The 11467-nt window shown below is 35.0% G+C and overlaps 1 long non-coding RNA gene across 1 annotated transcript; it reads right to left on the bottom strand.

Annotated features, from left to right (window-relative positions):
- Positions 1-728: 728 nt before the first annotated feature.
- On the bottom strand, positions 729-11340 carry LOC127514718 (uncharacterized). Its single transcript, XR_007930693.1, has 3 exons — positions 9678-11340; positions 2030-2183; positions 729-1860 (listed from the first exon to the last, which is right to left on the bottom strand). It is a non-coding gene; the product is annotated as an uncharacterized LOC127514718 (long non-coding RNA).
- Between the last annotated feature and the right edge of the window lie 127 nt (positions 11341-11467).

Here is an 11467-nt window from a genome sequence, read left to right as displayed (position 1 = left end):
CAGCTGTGCTGCCATTCTGGATTAAAGAAGAATAGGAGACAGGAGAAGAAAGTTTAACACTCTTATTTCTAAATCTTATCTAAAGTAATTTTTGCTTATTAGTATGGTTGAAGTGGATCATCGAAGGTCAGCAGCAGAGACATTGGTTAATAAAGTAAGATTAAATACATAAAGCATATTTGTGTAATTTAATATATTTAATTACAGGTTTGCATAAAATTCTGAGATTGCATTTGGAATACTGAATGTTTTTGTGCAAGTGAGATGAGTAAATGTATGTTCACATTTAGTCTAGAGCTACAATAACCATCATGTTCACACAGCGCACACAACACCTCTGCACTTTATTTCTCTCCAACAGGAGAGGTGTCAGTCAATAAATGTGAAAACAAAGTAACTTGCGTTACTTATTTGAAAAAGTAACTTAAATATTTTGTTGTAAATTGAAAAATTAATGCGTTACTTTACTAAGTAGTTGAAAAAAGTAATCTGATTACAAAACCCAAGTTACTTGTAATGTGTTACCCCCAACACTATTTATATAATTATATATATATATATATATATATATTGCAAGAAATTAATACTTTTATTCAGCAAGGATTAAATTGATCAATTGATTGATCAATTGTTTCAAATTCGGTTTTTATATATATATATATACATAAATACTGTGTGTGTGTGTATATATATATATATATATATAGTTTGTTACACTTAATGTTGACACATTTTCCTGGTAAAAAATGTTGTATTTTTACTTTAACAATGTTATTAATGCTCTATTTATTAAAACCAAGTATAAATCAAGTTAGTGTTTTAAGCATTTTTACATCTATTCCAAAAAGGCAGTAATAATTTAAACAATATATTTTATTTGTGAACTTATGTGCAGCTGTTATTTTTAACAGTCAACTATTATCAGTCATCAAGCTTTGGTCATAAGTCATCAAAACAGGGGATGATGTAACTTTAATTTCACCAAGCTGATTGCTCACTAAAAAACCCCCACAGTCATCATGTTTTCAATTTCAGGCCATTTTAAGTTTAATTTTGACGTGACATAAATGTGACGTAACATTTTACTTGAAATACTATGGGTTACAAATAGGAGAAGCAAACTTTCACAGATATTAAAAATATTCCAGCATTGTTAATTATCTGATAAATGAATTGTGTGCTGTGATTTTGCACTAGAGGAGATTTCTCTTAGGACCTAATTAACAGTTTCAATTGGCTTGCGGTGTGTTTTTAGTTTCCCAGCCAGTACTCTGAGATTAATAATCAGGCAGTTGTCTGTACTCTCCGATACGTCAAGCCAATTTTTACATTTCGAATGAGAGAAAATAAGCATTTTAGACATTTTGAACCATGTTTATTTGATATATTATTTTAATTTAATCATGTCGCAAGAGCCATATTTAAGCAAAGCATTTCATTTTTAACTCCAGATCTGCACATAATGAGCATTATGTGTTAAGTGAGTTGCTTAGCTTGAACATATACTTCATCACTTTCCCTCAGTGCTGACATTTGAAGACAGCTGTGATGAATAGAGCACAGATGATTTGACCATGGCAGATTCTCACTTCCTGTTCAAATGGGACGATGATGTTCCTGTGGTATCTGTGGTACAGCTTGATTATGGGATGAAGGGAACCTCTGGCCCTTATCAGGTGTCCCTGGACAATAAAAGTGCCAGGCTACAGAGAAAAGCCATCAATCCTTACCTCTCGCTTTCCAGTCGTCCCTCTCCACCATGAGTAGCTGTATCTGCTCCCACCCTCAATGCAGTATTTATGGGTTAAAGGACAGCATCAAAGACAGCCCCACTCCATCATATTTCTGTTGACCTAATTTCTGTGGAAATGGTGACGGTTTAAAGTTATCTATAATGTGATATAGAAAGGGTTCTCTTAAGGGCTTGCTTCTTCTCTTTAAACATTTCTGGCTTCCTTTACCTTTTGTATGCCTGAGTATGAAAATGGTTTGTGTTTTACAGACAGAGAGTGAATGCAGTGGTCCATACCTGTGTTGTAGCACATGCTTCAGAGGAGGAAACATTTGCAGTATCAGCATTCCCTGACATCACTGTAAGCATTTATGTGTGACCTTATGTTGACTTTGACTCTATAGTCTCCCCTTACAAACCCCAACTCCACCCTGATTTAAAGGGATGGTTCCTGTAAAAACAAAAGTTCTGTCATTTACATCCATTATTTGACATTCTAAAACCATATGATTTCCCTAATTCCTCTGAACACAAACAAAATCCAGTTGGTTCTTCTGTGTACCATAACTGAGCACAACATGGCAAGGTTGAATATGCCGAAGTACAAATTAGTTTTGAGAATTCTGTGGATTACAACACAAATTTCCTCATTTCATCACCCAAATCTATTATATGACTTCACAAGATTTAGAATATAGTGCGCAAGTCATATTTCATGATGCTCTTTTTGGTGCTTGATAGCACCCATGTCCATTTATTTTCAGTGGAGTAATGTGATTCCACATTACTCTATAAATTCATAACTATATTTTGGTTAATTGGTCGCTAAATCGTATGAATTTGTACGAATGAGATCTTGTTTACACCCCAGTGACAGGTATGTTTAGGGGTGGTTCTTCATGGTTACTTTTTCAAAAAAATCGTTCATTTTTGTACGTTTCACATTACGAACTTATACGAAATTGCCACCTTGTAAAATAGTTATGTTTTTCCGTAAGATTGGGTTGAAAAGTCAATTGGAATGATATGAGGGTGAGTAAATGGTGACAGAATTTGGGGAGAAATAATTCTTAAAATCAGGATCTAAAACTAGTAAAAACATTTGTGTTAATTGAAATAAAGCTGAAATAAAAAAATATATAAATATTAGATGAAAAACTAAATTTAAAATGAAAATGAGAAATGTTGCCTTGACAATTATGTGAAATAAGGTTAAGTTGAAGCAGATTGCTAACTGTAAATAAATAAAACTAAAACAAAATTACAACAAAAAAAAAAATCACCAAAATAGCAATATTTAAAAATATAAAGCCTAATAATAATGACAAAAACACATAGCAAAATTACTGAAAAAAAATTCAAATAAAAACTAAAAAGAGAAAAATAAAAGCTAAATCAAAATATTAATACAAACTATAATAGTATATCAAAATACTAAAATAACACTGATTAAATTCTATAGACAAACTAATTAATCATATAATGAATGTAATTAGTGAATATGCTTGAGTATACTGTGTGATATGCATATATACTTTAGTCAGATGATGTGTACAAGCAAATTAAGCATTGATTCATATTGTTAAATTGTGCTATATTGTTATATTACACACATATTGGTTTACCAATTAGACAATTTGGTTGTAACAGGATGATAGATGATGAAATAAGGCAGGCATGGAATGCTCTGGAATTTTGCAGCTGCGTCCTGCTGTTCTCATTGATGGCAGCACATTAATTGAGGAACCACAGCTGAGTAAATACACAACGGTGAGGGAAAAATAAGTTTACTGCCCTGTAATTTTTACACTTATTCTGAAAAGTCTGCTAGAATACATAGAATACACAAGGGAAAAAATGGCAGAAATCTGGATATAAACTGTTGCTCATGTGGCAATCCATTCTGTTTTGCATAACCATATCTATTTTCTGTAATGTCCTCAGCTTAATGAAGAGGTCTGGTAAATAAGATCCAGAATACATTCTAATGCACAACCACTAAAAAACTCAAGGCTAATTTGGGCTCTCCTAAATTGACATAAAAATCTTTAGGATTCACTTGCTTCATTCAGTGGATTAAGCCATCAGTCTTGTGAAAGAAGAAGGGAAGAAATGTTTCTAGTTCTTTGTAGTTTTATCACGGTTAATCCTACAGTGTTATTCAAAGATGGAGGGGGATAAAGCTCTGGAATCCTTGAGACGTTCTGAATAAGGAACAAGATTTAGGAGGAACAGACAAGCAATGAATGTTTTAACTAATGATTTGCTAGATATATTCCCTAAAGAGCAAAGTGTGTGTGTGTTGCAGATTAATCTTTGTTTTCTGGCTGATTGTGCACCCCTGGGTTTGTTTCTCACTCGACCCAGAGAGGGGTCTCTGATAACAGTAATTATGCTGCCACAGCATTGGACCCCTCTGGTGAAGATGAGGTTGAATTATTACATCTGTCTGCAGGAAACATCCTTAAAAACCTTAAATGACCAATACAGTAGTCCATATTTTAAAGAGAAAAAAATACTTGCTAGGGTTGTCAAAATTTTAAAAACTGAAATTTTAAAAATATTCACATCCGCCTATTACTGTATTTATTAGGGATCCGCTGATAGACGCCTGCTTTCAAACGCTACCGTGTGTATCTGTGTAAGTGCTCTGTGAAGAGCATCAAAGGCCTAGTCCACACGTACACAGGTTTTTTCATAAACTGAGTTTTCCCTCTTTTGTTTTAAAAAAAATCACATCCACATGACAACGCAAAAACATGCTATGAAGCGCTGTCAAGAGCATGCCAAACCAACAGATGGCAATATAACCCTAACCATAAAGCAATGTTGGCCAATCAGAAGCCTGGAAAAAAGGTTCTGATGTTACAAGCCAAAATCTCCGGTTTCACCGTCTATACAACAACACTGTAACCGAAGTTTCTAAAAATCTTCACCCTGGCAGGAGCTTTCAAAAATGTTCAGTTTCAGTGACCGGATACTGCATTTGCTTGTGGACGAACGGCCAAACCGCATAGAAAAAAGCTGTGGTTTTGTGTTCGTGTGGACAGGGCCAAAGATGTCTATTTACAACATGTTTTTGAATCATTGATCACTGTAGCCAATTACAGACATATCTGTTGAGCTTGTGAACATAATGGCCAATCAGAGATGTTTAAGAGTCTGCTCAGCAGTGCTAAAATGCTAGGGGGAAATGCTGGTATCCTCACATTTTTAAAATTTCAGTACTGACTTGGTGCCAAAGTCGGTACTTTTGACAACCCTAAAACTCGCTATGATTTCCATCCTAAGAGCTCAATGAAAACCATTTTATTTATTTGACTGAAACAGAAAACAAAGTTATGACAATCCAGTTAAATCAAAAATCCATTCAGAGATACAGTAAGTCATGTTAGATAATGTCTGTAAATTACAGTTGGCAAAGTTTGTTTGTTTATCTTATAGTGTTAAGGTATAGTTAGATTTACATTCACTTGATACTGCTGTCACAATATATTCACAATGACATAATTTACATTATTTGTAAATATAGACAGGCACTCTGGGGATACTTCGAGAGTGAAGGGGATGCTCTTAAACATCATTATGGCCTGAGTTATTTCAGTTTCTGTTTGCCTAGACATGATTTAGATCCCATTTAATCATTAAAAGACAGTAAAACTGTCAAAGAGGAGACAGTTTCTGAATACAGGGGTGCATGTGATTGGTTTCAGCCCATTGGGAGTGTATGTGGGCTGATTTTCTATCATGCTACTCAGGATAAGTTAACTGCATTGGTCAAAGGTCATAAGAAGCTCACTTTCATTTTCTCCTAACTTAAAAAGGCTGGAATCACTGAAACAGATTGCTTACAATGAGAGATTTATGCATTGTCAAGCATCTTTTACAGCAGTGACAGGTCAAAGCACTGTCTCATTCTGATAATAAATATCATTTCAGCATCAACTTTTCTATTTTTGTTTACCTTGAAACTGCCTGACAATTTTGTAGCAGCAACCACCCTTGAACAAATTATGCATATAAATCAAATTTAATAATTTGCTGCTCCAGCACTCTGCTGCTAAAGGTCCATAAATGGGCAACACTCTTCCTGCACAGGCGGCGTAATGTCTTATCTATCTCTGTTTCTGTTGCTCAAATGTGCAGAGTAATGGAATTGTCCATTCTTAGAAGATACAAAGGGTTCTGCTTAACCAAACTAACTAAACAGGAAACAGGATGTGGTTAGCACTCAGAGGAACTACGCTGTCGTCATGATTGTGAAAGGTCACTTCGCATTCAAAATCATGCACGCTAACACCACAGTTCCGGCATTTACAGTAAAAATACAGCAGTCAACCAAATTATCTGTGCATATGCTTTGGTTTAAGAGAAAAGTACCTTCACTGATTTGAATTACTGATTAAACTTGCCCAACGAGTCACGAAAGAAAACAAAGAGCTTATTCAGGCTTCTTGAATTCAGTATATTTTAAATTATTTTTAATTATATTAATGTACAATACCGTTCAAAAGTTTGGAGTCATTGAAATTAATACTTTTATTCAGCAATGATGCATTACATTTATCAAAAGTGACAGTAAGGACATTTATAACATTACAAAAGATTTTGCATTTCAAATGCTTTTTTTCTTTATCAAAAAATCTTGAAAGAATGTATCATGGTTTCCACAACTGATATTAAGCAGCACAACATTGATAATAATAAGAAATGTTTCTTAAGCACCATTTCAGCATATTAAAATGATTTCTGAAGGATCATACGACACTGAAGACTGGATGCTGAAAATTCATCCATCACAGGAAATTACTTTTTAAAATATATTAAAATAGAAAAGTTTTTTTTTTTTTTTTTTTAAATGTAATGTTTCGCAATATTTTTTACTGTATTTGCTGTACTTTATTTTTGATCAGAAAAATGGTGAGAATAAGAACTTTTTTTAAAAAACAAAAAACTTTTACAGATCCCAAACTTTTGATTGGTAGTGTATTTTTATGCCTTAAAAATCTAAAATGACAGTAAAAAATGATGTCAAGACATGACACGGTACAGAAAATTGTACAGTATTGTGCTGATTTGGTATTTAAACAAACTAATTTTTAGAATTTTGCTCACTGCTATTAACACAGATCATAACCAGTTCCTGTAATTTTTAATTTAGGCTATTAATTTGGATGTACAGACCAGAACCCAAGCCAGGCTGAAGGAAATGAGCTCATTAGGATTTTCTTTTGTCTGCATTAGAAGATTTAAGATCAAAAATACTGGGCACTTAGGAAACAGCTCAACGTTCTGAATTTGTTCTAATTGCTTCAGAAGAAATGTTGTCATGTGAAGAGTCACATAGTGCCCAAGCAGTTGCCTAGCAGCAGAGCACTGGAAGCTGCCCCATGGAGAATACGTCGATTTACCTGCATCCTGTTTCCCAATCTATTCATTATATATTTCCTTCATAAAGATACCATACTATTTAAAGGTTATTTATGTAACTAAAATTTCAATTAGATCACCATTGTGTTTGTTTTCGTTCCTTCTTCCTTCAGCTTCCCCCATTTCCAAATTATCCACATATTTCTCTTTTGTCTCTGTCCATCTGTCTCTTTCATTACATGACATATGGATTCTCCTATTCAGTGTATTTACTGTAAAAACTCTAAGCTGTCACTCCACATGCTTCAGAGGCTGAAGACCTGAGGCCTTTTGAGGGACTTTAGGACAGTCACTGTAGGTGGCCTTTCTGAGAAGTTGGAATAATTGGCAAAGGCATAGTCACAATAATAATCAGCCTTTTAAGGTAATGAAGAGAGACAGGAAGTCTGTGAAATCTCTTTTGTTCTGTGAGGCCCTGCAAAAACAGCAAACTGACAGGGAACAGCATGACATGGTTTGTGGGTTTTTTGTTTTTTTATTATTCCGGGCAGTGGGTTCATGTGTTAAATGTTGACGTGTCCTCTCGTCCAGGCACCCCAGCAAAATGTGAACCCTCAGATTTTTTAAGCCATGTGGATTTTGAAAGCAATTTAAAAATAAATAAATAAATAAATAAAGTGTTTATTTATTTATTTACAGTTTTGGGGGTAACACATTACATGAGTTATGTCATCAGATTACGTTTTTCAACTAACTAATAAAGTAACTCATTACTTTTAAATTTACAACAAAATATCTGAGTTACTTTTTTAAAAAAGTAACTCAGGTTACTTTGTTTTCCCATTTTTTGACTGACAGCTCTCCTGTCCCCATGTTGAGAGAAATCAAAAGTGCAGAGGCGTTATGTGTAAACATGGTTATTGTAGTTCTAGACTAAATGTGAGCATGCATTTACTCATCTTGCACAAAATTTGTAAGTCGCTTTGGAGAAAAGCGACTGCTAAATGATTAAATGTAAATGTAAATTAAAAAAAACAAAAACAGATTCAGTATTTCTTAAAATAAATAAGAACAGTGAGATGCAAACCTGCAATAATTAATTATGTTAAATTACACAAATATACTTTATGTGTTTAATCTCACTTTAACCAATGTCTTTGCTGATGACCTTCGATGATCCAATTCAACCATACTAATAAGCAAAAAAGATTTAATTTTTTTATTTTATTACCAAAGTTATTTCGTTTCATTGCTGATACGAGGGTCTGTGGGTCTAACATTGGAGAAAGTGTATATGGCCAACTTGAATCACGTGTGCCTTGATAACCAATCACATTGCAGCCTTGACGTCATTGGATTTCGTTCAGTGTTGTGCGACAGTCAATCACTGTTTGCAGATACCATAGAAATGAATGAGAAGTGCTGTATACTGAATCCTTTGTCATGCAATTGTCCGTGACTTCTCTTATAATACATCATTTTTTTAGTGTAAACTCTAAAAATAGATAAATCCAAAACTAATGTTTAAGAGCAAACATGTTGAAGATTAGCTGATAGGCTGTCGATTCATTAAATGATAAGCTGTTTTTCTACAAAAGTTGGTGTCAAAGGGCCAAAAACAGGACTTTTTTTTATTAAAAAAACAAACAAGCAGCCCTAGTGAGAAAAAGTAACGCAAAAGTAACGTAACACATTACTTTCCATGAAAAGTAACTAAGTGCAATAAGTTACTTTTTTAGGGAGTAGCGCAATATTGTAACGGATTACTTTTAAAAGTAACTTTCCCAAACACTGCAGGGATGTCTAAATTTGGTAGGTCTAACTGAGTTGCATTTTCTGCAGATCATTTACTTTACATCTGAAAATTCTGTCATCATCAACATACTATCATGTTCTTTAAAATTATAGCTTTTTTCTCCATGGAACACAAAATTAAAAAATAGCTATAAAACAGAAAATATTAAAGCTCTTTTCCATACAACAAATGGAATGCGTAATGATCTCTGTCTGTCAAGTTCGGTTGCAATTTTGTTTGTTTTATTAAAATATTTATTAAAATAGGTGCATGGTGCCCCCTCTCACCCCAAGGTTTATTTGTTTTATCTTTGTCATGGTGAAATCTCTACATAATCCTCAGTGCATCATGATGATTTTGTTGAGCATATGACTTTATGGACTGTTATTCAAATGAACGTATTCCACAATCTGAACCCCAGATACAAAGCATCAAAGAACCTTGCTTCATGCATATTCTGCATAATATATGAATGTAGATCACAGCCAGAGGTTGCAGGATATTTAAAGCACAAAGGCAATAAGATGGCCACTCACGAGCCAAATACGGTTATGAGAAAGAGTGATTTCTCTTTGTTTTTGCTCTAATGGAATAACAAGAGTGATGGTGCAATCGGGGAAAAACCTCGGCGATGAATGTGCAGCGAAATATGATAAAGTATTCGGGCCTGCTAATTCTGTTTCCATCTTCTCCATTTACCATTATTCCCTATATTGGCTTTAATGAAAAAGTGAGAAGATCTAATTGCACACAGTAAAGTGATTCATCTTAGTCACTTACCGAAAGTGAGAGTTCAGCCACCTCAGAGAGTTAAGCTTGTCCCCCGTACTGATGCCAGATACCCTCTGGTCATGCAAATTATGCTCCTTATTGCTGAGTATTCATAAATCGCAGTCTCTCTTAGTATGCGCTGAAAGTCACCTGCCAACTCTTTGCCATCATATCTGTACAGTTGTCGTTCCATCATCCTCTGATTGCATTCCTCTCAGGCCTCAGGTGAATAAGTGATCCCTGATGGAAAACGTCCAATGGCTTGGTACATTCTACCCTACACAGCAGCCAAATCTGAGCCCTTTATAAAACAACGGAGCGTATGATTGCCACGAGGACGGGAGAGACGAAGGGGATGCGAAGGGAGTGTACACATAGAGGATGACAAAGGGTCACTGGTGCTGCAGAATGGAAATATCAGCCAGCAGAGTGACCTCTTCCCATCTGCTGTCTGCAGCCACCTGAGAATTACATTGCCTTCTGTACATCAATTATCCATTACAACACAAAAAGTGCTGCAATAGACAGTACAACAAACAAACATGACAGAACTGCAACGCAAACAAAAGAGAACAGGACTTTCGACTAGCTTTTTGTCTGAGGCTTTGAATATGTCCGTTAAATTTAGTTGCATATTAAAAAAAATTCACATCCCAGGGGCTAAATGTTATGTTATTTGGGGATATTAAAAACAACCCGCAGCAACAGTGTAAATGTAGCCCAATTCCGCGGAAATAACGCGGACTTGGGAACACTGGGCTTCTTGAACATGAAAAAAATGTAGGGCGGGGCTTGATTTTGTCCATTGGAAATTGATTGGGTAGTTGTGGTTTGCTAGCTTATTGCTGTGGTCTCATGTGAGTGACAGGTTGTCCCACTTTCGTACGGTTAAACGTCATCAGAGATGAGAAGAGATGTCTCTGCAAGTGGGAGGGGAATTTATTTTGATAAAAGATTATGAGAGCACATGAATTTTTGAAATATAATATTTTAATATTTCATAAACAACCCAAGAATTGTCCATTTTGATTTCATATTGACTTTAAGGCTATCATTTATTGTCCGTAGAGAACATTTTCCCCAGCTCATCCATGAAAATTAGGGAGACAATGAACTAGAATGTAAGTTTATAGTCATGAAAACAGACCCTGAGTCCTGCACAATGGAAACAATCATGGGTGTTGTTTGGTACCTGTAAATAAGGGCTTGTGATATTGTACTGTACTCTTCTCCCCATGGGTGTGATTAACAGATGGAGCTGGGAGACTCTGATAACAGGAAGGATGATGTCATACACAGTATGAGGCGGTCACCTCTGCTGTTTTGGTGACACAAAAATAGGCTAACTGCAGGCTAGTGAAGTATGACTATGTTTGTGCCCACTTTGGTGTGCAATTTCACGTGTTATGTAGGCTGTTGCAAGTGTTGTCATGGTTTTAGTTTAGTTTATCAGACTTATTGAATGCTGCCACCTTCTGAAGAAAAGATGTCAATGCTTCTTCAGAACAAATCACCGTCTTCACAGCAAATTAACATTGTAGTGCTGAAGTAGCTTGTGTGTTTCACTCAACTTGAATTTCCAACATTTAAATAGTGTGTAATAGAAGGTCACTTGACTTTAAACTCGGAAACTCCGTTGTGTGACGCAACGCGAACGTGTAGGTAGTCACTGCGGTAAACATTGACTTTTAAGTAAATTAAATACATAGATGAGTCAAAGTTCCTACGTGATAATACATTTTTTATATACAAAACAAATGTTTATGTTATCGTGTTTGTTCCTGAATGAATCTTTTAAG

This window comes from Ctenopharyngodon idella, chromosome 6 (genome assembly GCF_019924925.1).
Source record: "Ctenopharyngodon idella isolate HZGC_01 chromosome 6, HZGC01, whole genome shotgun sequence".
In the NCBI taxonomy this organism is placed as follows: Eukaryota; Metazoa; Chordata; class Actinopteri; order Cypriniformes; family Xenocyprididae; genus Ctenopharyngodon; species Ctenopharyngodon idella.
This window is presented reverse-complemented; position numbering and strand designations above follow the sequence as displayed.